We start from the raw sequence: 10,875 nt of genomic DNA on the forward strand, positions 1-10,875 counted from the left end.
AAAGGAATGAAAAAATGGAAGACAATGTGAAATATCTCATTGGAAAAACCACTGACCTGGAAAATAGATCCAGGAGAGATAATTTTAAAATTAGTGGACTACCTGAAAGCCCTGATCAAGAAAACAGCCTAGATATCATCTTTCAAGAAATTATCAAGGAGAACTGCCCTGATATTCTAGAGCCACAGGGCAAAATAGAAATTGAAAGAATCTACTGATCGCCTCCTCAAATAGATCCCAAAAAGAAATCTCCTAGGAATATTGTTGCCAAATTCCAGAGCTCCCAGATCAAGGAGAAAATACTGCAAGCAGCCAGAAAGAAACAATTTGAGTATTGTGGAAACACAATCAGAATAACCTAAGATCTAGCAGCTTCTACATTAAGAGATCAAAGGGCTTGGAACACGATATTCCGGAGATCAATGGAGCTAGGATTAAAACCAAGAATCACCTACCCAGCAAAAGTGAGTATCATGCTCCAAGGCAAAATATGGACTTTTAATAAAATAGAGGACATTCAAGCTTTCTCAGTGAAAAGACCAGAGCTGAATAGAAAATTTGACTTTCAAACACAAGAATCAAGGGAAGCATGAAAAGGTAATCAAGAAAAAGAACAAGAAAAAGAAATTGCAAGGGACTTACTAAAGTTGAACTGTTTTGTTTACATTCCTACATGGAAAGATGATGTGTATGATTCATGAGACCTCAGTATTAGGGTAGCTGAAGGGAATATGCATATATATGTATATATATGTTTATGTATATATATATGTATATGTGAGTGTGTATGTAGGTATATATGTATGTATGTGTATATATATATAGAGAGAGAGAGAGAGAAAGAGAGAGAGAGAAAGAGAGAGAGAGAGAGCAGGCACAGGGTGAGTTGAAGATGAAGGGAAGATATCTAAAAGAAATAAAATAAAATTAATGGATGAGAGAGGAATATATTGAGAGAGGGAGATAGGGAGAGATAGAATGGGGTAAATTATCTCGCATAAAAGTGGCAAGAAAAAGCAGTTCTGCAGGAAGAGAAGAGAAGGCAGGTGAGAGGGAATGAGTGAATCTTGCTCTCATCAGATTTGACCTGAGGAGGGAATACCATACATACTCAATTGGGTATCTTACCCCACAGGAAAAAAGGAGGAAGAAGATAAAAAAGGGGGGATGATAGAAGGGAGGGCAGATGGGGGTGGAGGTAATCAAAAACAAACACTTTCAAAAGAGGACAGGGCCAAGGGAGACAATTCAGTAAAGGGGGATAAGTTAGGAAGGAGCAAAATATAGTTAGTCTTTCACAATATGAGTATTGTGGAAGGGTCATACATAATGATATGCATGTGGCCTATGTTGAATTGCTTGACATCTTAGGGAGGGTGGGTGTGGGGGGGGGGTTGGGGGAGAGAATTTGGAACTGAAAAGTTTTAAAAACAGATGTTCAAAAACAAAAAAAAAGTTTTTGCATGCAACTAGAAAATAAGATACACAGGCAATGGAGTGTAGAAATTTATCTTGCCCTACAAGAAAGGAAGGGAAAAGGGGATGGGAGGGGAGTGGGTTGACAGAAGGGAGGGCTGACTGAGGAACAGGGCAACCAGAATATATGCCATCTTGGAGTGGGGGGGGGGGGTAGAAATGGGGAGAAAATTTGTAATTCAAACTCTTGTGGAAATCAATGCTGAAAACTAAAAAATAAAAAAAATTTAAAAAATAATTTTAAAAAATTAAAAAAGAAGAAGAACGAGGATTGAGGAAAGACCACCAAATGTGGCAATTAAGAGATCGGTGGGAACTTTGGAAAGAGTGGTCTTGGTGGAACGATGAGGTCAGAAGCCAGATTGTAAGGGGTTAAGAAGTGAGTGAAAGGAGACATAGTGGAGGTTCCTATTGTAGACTGCAGTGGAACATGGATTGGAGAGAGAAAAGACTGGAGGAGGTAAGATCAATCAATAATAATCGTCATAATAACAATAACTGTCACTTTGAGGTTTGCCAAGAGCTTTACATATGTTCTCATTTGATCTTCCAATTAGGAGGCTGCTGCAATAATCCAGGCAAAAGGTGATGAGGACCTGTACTAGGGTGGTGGCTATATGAGTAGAAAGAATGAATCAGATGTGAGAGATGCTGAGGAAGTAGAAATGACAATATTTGGCAACTGATTAAATATGGGAGATTAGGGAAAGTTAGTAATCAAGGATAATGCCATGTTTACAACCTGAGAGCCTGGTAGGATGGTTGTGACTTCAAAAGAGAGAGGGAAGTTTGGATGAGGGCTGGGCTTGTTGGAGGAGAGGTAGTAATAATGAGTTCTGTTTTGGACATGTTGGGACATACAGTTTGAAATATCCAATGGTCTAGTTTCTGTTGCTCTCGTGGCTTCCTGAGGTCCTGCTTTATGCTGGTTTTCACCAACCTCATGCTTCAGACTCCACATTACCATCAGCACGGCCCATAAGCAGATCTACTGTTTAGTCAAGTATTTGGATGAATATTTTGAGTTTTGGCATGTTATGTTACCTGGAAAACTTTCAAATCAATTATCAAAAACCACCTGATGTCCAAAGAGGAGCAGAGGAGACTGGGTGTCCAGCAGAAGCTTAGATATGTTCATTATAAAATTCATGAGCCAAAACTACATATTCTACACTATAGAAGACTTCTTCCAAAAGAATGACAAAAATGAAGTTGCCCTGAGATCTTTACTTCCTTTTTTTTCCAATTATGTTCATGTGCCTATATGGTGGTAGTCAATGGGTATTCATACCAATGAATGAGCTGTATTTTTCACAGAAACAGCGCTTGGTTAAATGCCACTGTGAGCAGATCTCTATATAGTGCTTAAAATAATTTTTACTAGTCAGTTTTCTCTTAATATAAATGCCTATTTGAGTCCTTCCTGAATTATCTTTGTTTAATAAAGTTCATAAGTTGCATGTGAAAAATAATGCCCAATAGGAAACTGGGGATGTGGGAGTCATATATGTATAAGAGTTAAATCCATGGGAGCTGATAAAGTTCCCAAGAGAGAAAGAGAAGAGCAGGGGGCCTCAGATAGAGAGAACCTTATGGAATAGCCATATTTAGGGGGTGTGACATGTATGATAAACCAGCCAAGAAGACTGAAAACGGGTAGGAGACCCAGTAGGGCACAGTATCATGAAAATTCAGACTAGTATCCAGGAAATAATACCAGGAAGACATAGTGATTGAGTGTCAGAGGCTGCAGAGGTCAAGGATGAAGACTGAGGAAAGCCTCAAATTTAGCAATTAAGAGACAAATTATTGGTAGTATTAGAGAGAGCAGTTTCAGTCAAGGGATAAAGTCAAAAGCCAGATTGCAAAGGGCTGAGGAAAGAGAGGAAAGACAGTAGAGGCAGCAAGCATGGATAGGGTATTCTGGGAAGTTGTCTGTGAACATGAAGAGAAATATAGGATGATAACTTTGAGAGGATGTTAGGGTCTAAGGAAGGCTTTTTAAAATGAAGGCTACTTGGGAACTTTTATACCTAAAAGGAAGGTGATAGGAAGAGAGTCAAGATTAAAAAGAGAGAGAGAATGATTAAGTTACAATCTTTTGGAGAAGATGGGAGGGGTTTGGGAATAGGGTCCCATGTAGAGGGGTTGGCTTTGGCAAGGAGAAGAGCCACTTCTTTGTCAGGGACTGGGAGAATGGAAGAGAGAGCCAGGAATTATGTTAAAAGGTTTGAGATGGAAGAGAATGAGGGAAGAGGGAACTCACGGGGAATGACCTTAATATCATCAATAAGAGGAAGGCTGCATTCTCAGCAAAGAGGAGTCAGGTTGGATGTGTGAGAGGTTTGGGGAGATAATAGTATATTTGGGAAAGCTTTTGTGGGTAGTAAGATAGAGAATCAATAGGGGAAGAATGAAAGGATTGCCTTGATACAGTAGGGGCCCAGTTAAAATCAGATAACCTGAATTTATAATGCACTACAAGCTGAAAAAAGCATTGTCTACAATCTCGTCATTGTTCAGTTGTTTTCAGTTGTGACCCCATTTGGGATTTCCTTGGCGGAGATACCAAAGTGGTTTGCCATTTCCTTCTCTACCTCATTTTACAGATGAGGAAACTGAGACACACAGGGTTAAATGACTTCCCCAGGGTCACACAGCTAGTGTCTAAGGCCAGAGTTGAACTCAGAAGGATGAGTCTTCCTGACTCCAGATCTAGCACCATATCCACTGTGCCACCTAGCCAGCCTGTTTACTTAGCTAACATACTAATTTTATCAGTCTCTAGGACTACCAGGGGGAAAAATAAAGTGTAGAAACCATAGTGCCTGGATGTTACTCTTAGGATACTGAAACCATTGACTGCCATGTTATTGTTACCTCTGACACACCTAAGACAATAGGGAAGGTCTTACAAGACTTCAAGGAAGCAGTTGTCCCTGACCTTATGTTTAGGTCATCACAGCCCAGGCCTTTGATTATGTTTTGTGTTCGATTCATTTGCAATGTCGCCCAATAACCAAGGCTTTCTCCAGAGACACAGGGGAACATATGCAGACAAGCAGGGAAAGCCAAACAGGTAACCAGACTGAGCAGCTCTGCTTTAAAAGGTTCTCCCACAGCTCTCCTGCCCTCTTTGCTTTCAAGACACACAAATCTAGCACTACCCTATAATGGCCATATCTAAACACAATCCCAGACACCTTCCTGGCTCTGCTTTTATCTGTAATTCCCAGTTTATAGGCTTCCTTGGAGTAAGAGACAGACACTGATTCTGAAGATTACTGGCAACTGCTACTTTCCTGTTCCATAGACTGACTGTCCTGATTGTGGCATTTTAGAAAACAACCTGGAATTATGCCCAAAGAGTTATAAAACTGCATACCCTTTGACCCAGTAATACCACTATTATGTCTGTTTCCCAAGGTGATGGGAGAGAAGGAAAAGAACATATATGTTCTAAATTATTTATAGCAGCTGTCTTTGTGGTAGCAAGAAACTGGAAATTGAGAGCGATGCCTATCAATTGGGGAATGACCAAACAAGTTGTGGTATATGATTATGATGGAATACTACAGTGTTGTAAGAGACGATGACCTGGTTAATTTGAGAAAAACATGGAAAGATTTGAATGTCATAATGAAAATTGAAGTGAGTAGAACCAAGAGATCATCATATACAGTAACAGCAATATTATTTGAAGAATATTTGTGAATAACCAATTTATTCTGAGTGCTATATGCAGATCAACCATAAAGGACCTTTGAAGGAAGATGCTATCTACCTTCAGAGAAAGAGGTGATAAATAGAAATAAGCATAGTATGGTTTTACATATATTTATAAATCTTTATCCAGTGGTGGCCTTCTCAAGGGCAGATTCAGGCAAGAGGGAGGTAATGTGGAACTTAAAATGTAACAAAAAAATAACAACAAAGAATCCCTCATAACACCCTGGAATTGAGGGGAACTCTCTAATAGTAAACCCTTCAAACTATACATTGTGTGTGTGTGTGTGTGTGTGTGTGTGTGTGTACCCTAAACACTCTAGGGAATAGAGTTCCAAAATACAAAAGAAAAAGAGCATTTGGCCATTCAAATGGAAGGACTCTTAACTTTCCAAATTTGGCTGCAAGTTCCCTTCTTACTCTAAAATCTTACCAAAGTCTCAGAAGATTGCTCTCAGGCGCTAGCTTCCCTCAAAAATGAAATGAGTGGACAAGCCTCTAATGCAAGGGATGATCCTTAGCAATGAATAGAAGAGACAATATTGTTTCCCCCACATGCAAGACTAATATAAGGTGAGGCTAAGAATTTCTTTTTAGCTTTTAAGTTAATCTTATTTTGTTGGAGTGAGGCAAGGTGATTTTCTTTCCTTTAATAGGAGATGGCCAGCCAGAGAGGAGTTTCCCTCTCTCAAGCTGTATATAGCCCTGAAGAGCAAGGAAGTCTTTCCCAAGCCACCTCTTCAACCATAGAAGAGGATTCTCCAATCAGATCCCAAGCCCTGTGATCCAGTGGAAAGAGCATTAAGCTTGGAATAAGAAGAGTTGGACAGAAGGACCATCACTTCATAGGCCTGTAGCTCAAGGCAAGTCGCTTAAAGAGATTGAGCTTTAGTTTCAGCACATGTTAAAAAATGAAGATAACAATGTTTGCACCACCTACCTAGTAAAGTGCTATGTAAATGTGAACTATTATCATCATTTCAGAGGCAGGACTCAAAGTCCGCACTTCCTAGATCCAAGGTCAGCATGGGCTCTGGACCTCTATTTTCATTCATTCATAATGACACATATATGGAGAAAATATATTAAATATATGTACATGCAGCAGGTATAGAGAGAGGGTGTGGTGACATAGGATGATGCCCTAACTCCCTTTTCTCTCTATCTGGGCTGGCTAGCTCACTTGCAACCTGTACTCAAAATGGTAGATCAGATGGGTTTTCTCAGAGGGAGAACTTTCCACAAGTAGTCACACTACTACAATTTATTCTAAGTGTTCTGGAAAATGTTTGACAACCAGCTCTCCAAAAAATGTGTATGCACAATAAAGTTCTAAATTGAAGCTGCATTATTATTTTCTCCATCACTTTCTTAGATCTAAACCAGGGGTGGGGAACCTGAGGCCTCAAGGCCACATGTGGCCCTCTAGGTCCTCAAGTGTGGCCCTTTGACTGAATCCAAACTTCACAGAACAAATCCCCTTAATAAAAGTAATTCTGTAAAACTTGAACTCAAGTCAAAAGGGATTTGTTTCTCACAGTGGAACTACATTCTGCCCGTTGATAGCTGTATTCCTTCTAGGACAAGGCTAGGGAACCTGCAGCCTATTATTAAGGGGATTTGGTCTGTGAAGTTTGGATTCAGTCAAAGGGCCACACTTGAGGACCTAGAGGGCCACATGTGGCCTCCAGGCCACAGGTTCCCCACCCTTGGTCTAAACAATCAACAAAACTATAGATCAAACCTTGATCTGTAGTGCGTACCAGTTTCCCAGGTGTAATTGCTCACGCTAAAAATCCAACATGGCTCTCCAGAATCGGTTTGAGATACTCCCTCTGGAGGTAACACTGGTGTGAAGAAAATACACATCTTTTTCACAATTGTAGCCCTTGAACCCCACCCTATGTGCTTCCTATTTACTCAAATCATTTGCAATGACTCCATTTTTTTCATTTTTAATTTTTTTAAACTGTATTTCCCTATCTCATCCAGGCTAGAAGTGCAGCAACCACTCATGGTTCCAATTTTACTGTCAAGTGACTACTCTGTAGGTCAACTGTAATGGAAACCATAACAGCAACCACACTGGCATACCCAGGATGGCTGCTAGTGCTGGTTCTTTTATCTGCTTTACCAAGGAAAGCAATTTTAAAGGGGTCAACAATCTTCTTTTAATTATATAAAACACAAACAGAGAAAATACAGAGCAGAGAAATAAAGGCCAACAGACAGGGCTCTGCTGCCTGAATCAAAACAATACTGCTATATATACTTTACATTCACTAGATCGAGAGAGCCTTTACCTCTGAGTAGTCAGGGAGCTCTGAACAAATGGCCACTTAGGGTCTTGACCAGGGAATCACAAGATCCTTCTTGTAAACAAGCCCCCAAAGCAAAAGCTCACCTCTCAGAATATATACTCTTTTAGCTAATAGGCTCAGAGCCAGAAGGCATCACAGCCTTCCTGACTCAGTGCCTAATTAGCTTCGTACCAAAAGGTGTGGAAGCCTTCCTACAAGCAAACTTCCTCTAAGCAAGCTTTCCTTAATGGTCTCCACATGTGGCCCATTGATGGGTGGGAAAAATCTTATTCCTCCTTAACCTTACACCAACATAAGCCAGTTCACCCCTCTTTAGGCAGCCTGGTGGCTCCAATTCCCAGGGGCTTACCATATTGGTGCCAGAGAATACACATACACACACACACACACACACACACACACACACACACACAATCAGATTAACCTACTACAACTCAGAACTCCTGAGCTCAAGCAATCTACCAGCCCCTGCCTCCCCAGTAATAGGGATCACAGGCATATACTGTCTTGCCTGACTCCATTTAAACATGAAACATTTACTAAATGAGAAGACAAAATCATATGAATAATCATAACTAAACATTTATTAAATAGATAGTGGGGAAAGCATGAGTAATCAAAATAGTTCACCCATAAACCTGGGTCACATTCTTCCACTAATGCAATAATTGAGGGGAAAGAGTTGGCACAAACTTAAAGAAACTCAGCCATGAGGCACATGAATATGGGGATTCTCATATGCCCTGGACAATTCCTGACTGTTTACTGAAGACCCGGATGTCTATATTATCTCTAAGGCATAGTGTGGTCTGTAGCCTACGTTTCCTGCTTGGTAAAAACACTCCTTTTCTTGGGCTCCCCTTATCCTATTAGAGAAAGCCATTTCTCTGCTACTCTTGGACCACTGACCCAGTGTTAAACTCTTGTAGATCCCCAGCATCATTTAACCCAGAAATTTGCAGAATTTCCTAGTTATATCCTCTGGGCTGGGCACTGAGGCAGTATTACAGTCTTTAAGTCAAAAGCAGCTCATTTTTAAGTCTGGGATATGCAAAGTTAGTTGTTCTTCTCTCTATGGACTTTAAGGGGATATTTCCTTCTTAAGCAGTAGAGGTCAGGGGATGTATGCAAGCCCGAGAGGGGTTTCCCTCTCTCAAGCTGTATATAGCACCAAAGAACAAGGAACTCTTTCTCCATCTAGCTCTTCAACCATAGAAGATGGATTCTCCTTTCCTCCGATCAGATCAGCTCTCCACCTCAATTGCAGAGCCTGCCTTTCAGCAGTTAGGTGGTCTCAGTTTCTGTCAGTCTTTCAGTTCCATTGGCTTTTCAGTCCCATGGGTGTGTACGTTCTGTCTTCCAATGTCCCAGCTTCTATAAGCAATATTTCTTGTTGGCTTCTTTGATTTCTCTAATGAACTCAGCTCCCTCTGTTGCAGACTCCTAATCTGGCTCCAATCAGGCACTAAATTTACAATTCTTAATGAGTCATAAATCATCTGCAAGTTAGTCTGAGTAGCCCAAAAATCTACATTTCTGTCAAATATTACACAAATAGTTAAGACGTTCCTTTGCCATAGTCCTCAAACAGTTCTTTGAGTCAAAGTTTCCCAACAATAACCTCCAAAATGCTGAAAACAGTCAAATCAGCTTCAAGTATCCACTGAAGCAGTAATAATAACAATAATAATAATTAGCATTATATGGGAGTTTTAAAGTTTGTGAAGCACTTTGTATATATTATCTCATAACCACTCTGTGAGGTTGGTATCATTACTATCCCCATTTTACAGATGACAAAACTGAGTCTGAAATAAGTAAAGGGACTTGCTTGGGGTCCTACAACTGGTAAGTATTTGAGGCAGCATTTGAACTCAGGTCTCCTTGACTCCAAGTAGAACACACTATCCCCTGCACTCATGTGGCCTTCTCTACTATCAGTCATATTTTTACTCTAAGATACTGTTCTCTCTTAGGCCCTCTCAAAACTGTTATCTGAGGGGCCTTAGGTTCTTTCAGCACAGTCTATGTTTTCCCTTCAAGCTTTTTTTCTGTTCCATATAAAATGCCCTTTTTCTTCCACTTTCAGTAAATAAAATATCCACATAAGAAAGAGGTAGAATCTTGTAGGCATGTGTTATATATATGTACATACATATATATTATATACATACAAATATGTGTATATATGGTGCTGCCTTTTTCTTATGTAGATATTTAATTTACTGAAAGGGAAAGGAAAAGGATATCATATATACGTGAACGTATATAATAAAACACATGTAACATATATGTAACGACACATGTATTATTGAGGAGAAGACACTTTCCCTTTCCCCAAAGCCTTGAGATTTCTGGTACTGACTGGAAGCATGAGGTATGCTAACAGTAACACTTCCAAGCAAAGTTTGGAGCTGTGGTATACCTTGTGGGAATCTTTGCAAACCAGCCATGAAGGGAGGTGCATAACAGAGATTGAGGAGCGGTCTTGACTGCCAGTCCAGAAATCTGTGATAGAAAAACCCTACTAGTTCGGTAATCCCACAGGAGTGAGTTACCAGACAAAAATTGACACATACAGAAAGAAGGTCTGTGGCAGGTTCCCCACCCCTGATGCTTTTCTACCCCATAACAAAGGGAACATTTCCAGTTTCCTAAATTCCTTTTGAGATTCGCATGCTAGCAGAGGTCAAATCTAAAGGCTGTCCAGAATCGCCAATCCTCCTCTTCCCCCATTTCTTATAGTAGCCAGGCTCAATTGTGTATCATATACACAAATGCCACTCATGAAAGCTGTGTTTTCAACCTTTCCTCAATCATAATCAATAACTGGTTGTATATAATCAAGACAAATGTTGCATAATAGGGCCATGTTTATTAAGTCAATATATGGCTTGTAGTGAATTCCTTGGCATTGTTTGTACACGGTATAAATATTTTAAAATTCTGCCGGTAACAGGAGTTTCTGTATACATTATACAGAGTACTCTTTTATCCGGTTAAGAGAAGCAATATGAAGAGCGGATGCAACTTGTCCAAACAAACATGTGTTTCTTCCTCCAGCTGGGCGGGTTGTCATTATTTGGGACCTCCTTTTGTCATCTTTCACAGCCATAGCATGTACATACAGGTAAATATGTTGGTTTAAATGAGCCACTATTTGTAATTAGAAAACCAAAATTAATAGATGACATAAGTAGGCTGAGGCACGGAGGGGTATAGGCAGGAGTCTCCAGGTCAAAACAGTATATGTATGGGCTCGGCAGGATTTTAGCTTTAGGTTGGTAGCATTTATATAGTACTTGAGATTTGTGAAGTATTTTATGAATATTATCTCATTAGATTCTTATTC

The 10,875-nt window shown here is 40.0% G+C and overlaps 1 pseudogene; it reads left to right on the forward strand.

Annotated features, from left to right (window-relative positions):
* The first annotated feature begins 1,820 nt into the window (after positions 1 to 1,820).
* LOC118857571 lies at positions 1,821 to 2,686 on the forward strand (annotated as a pseudogene).
* Positions 2,687 to 10,875: the final 8,189 nt, after the last annotated feature.

This window comes from Trichosurus vulpecula, chromosome 7 (assembly GCF_011100635.1).
Source record: "Trichosurus vulpecula isolate mTriVul1 chromosome 7, mTriVul1.pri, whole genome shotgun sequence".
Classification (NCBI taxonomy): Eukaryota; Metazoa; Chordata; class Mammalia; order Diprotodontia; family Phalangeridae; genus Trichosurus; species Trichosurus vulpecula.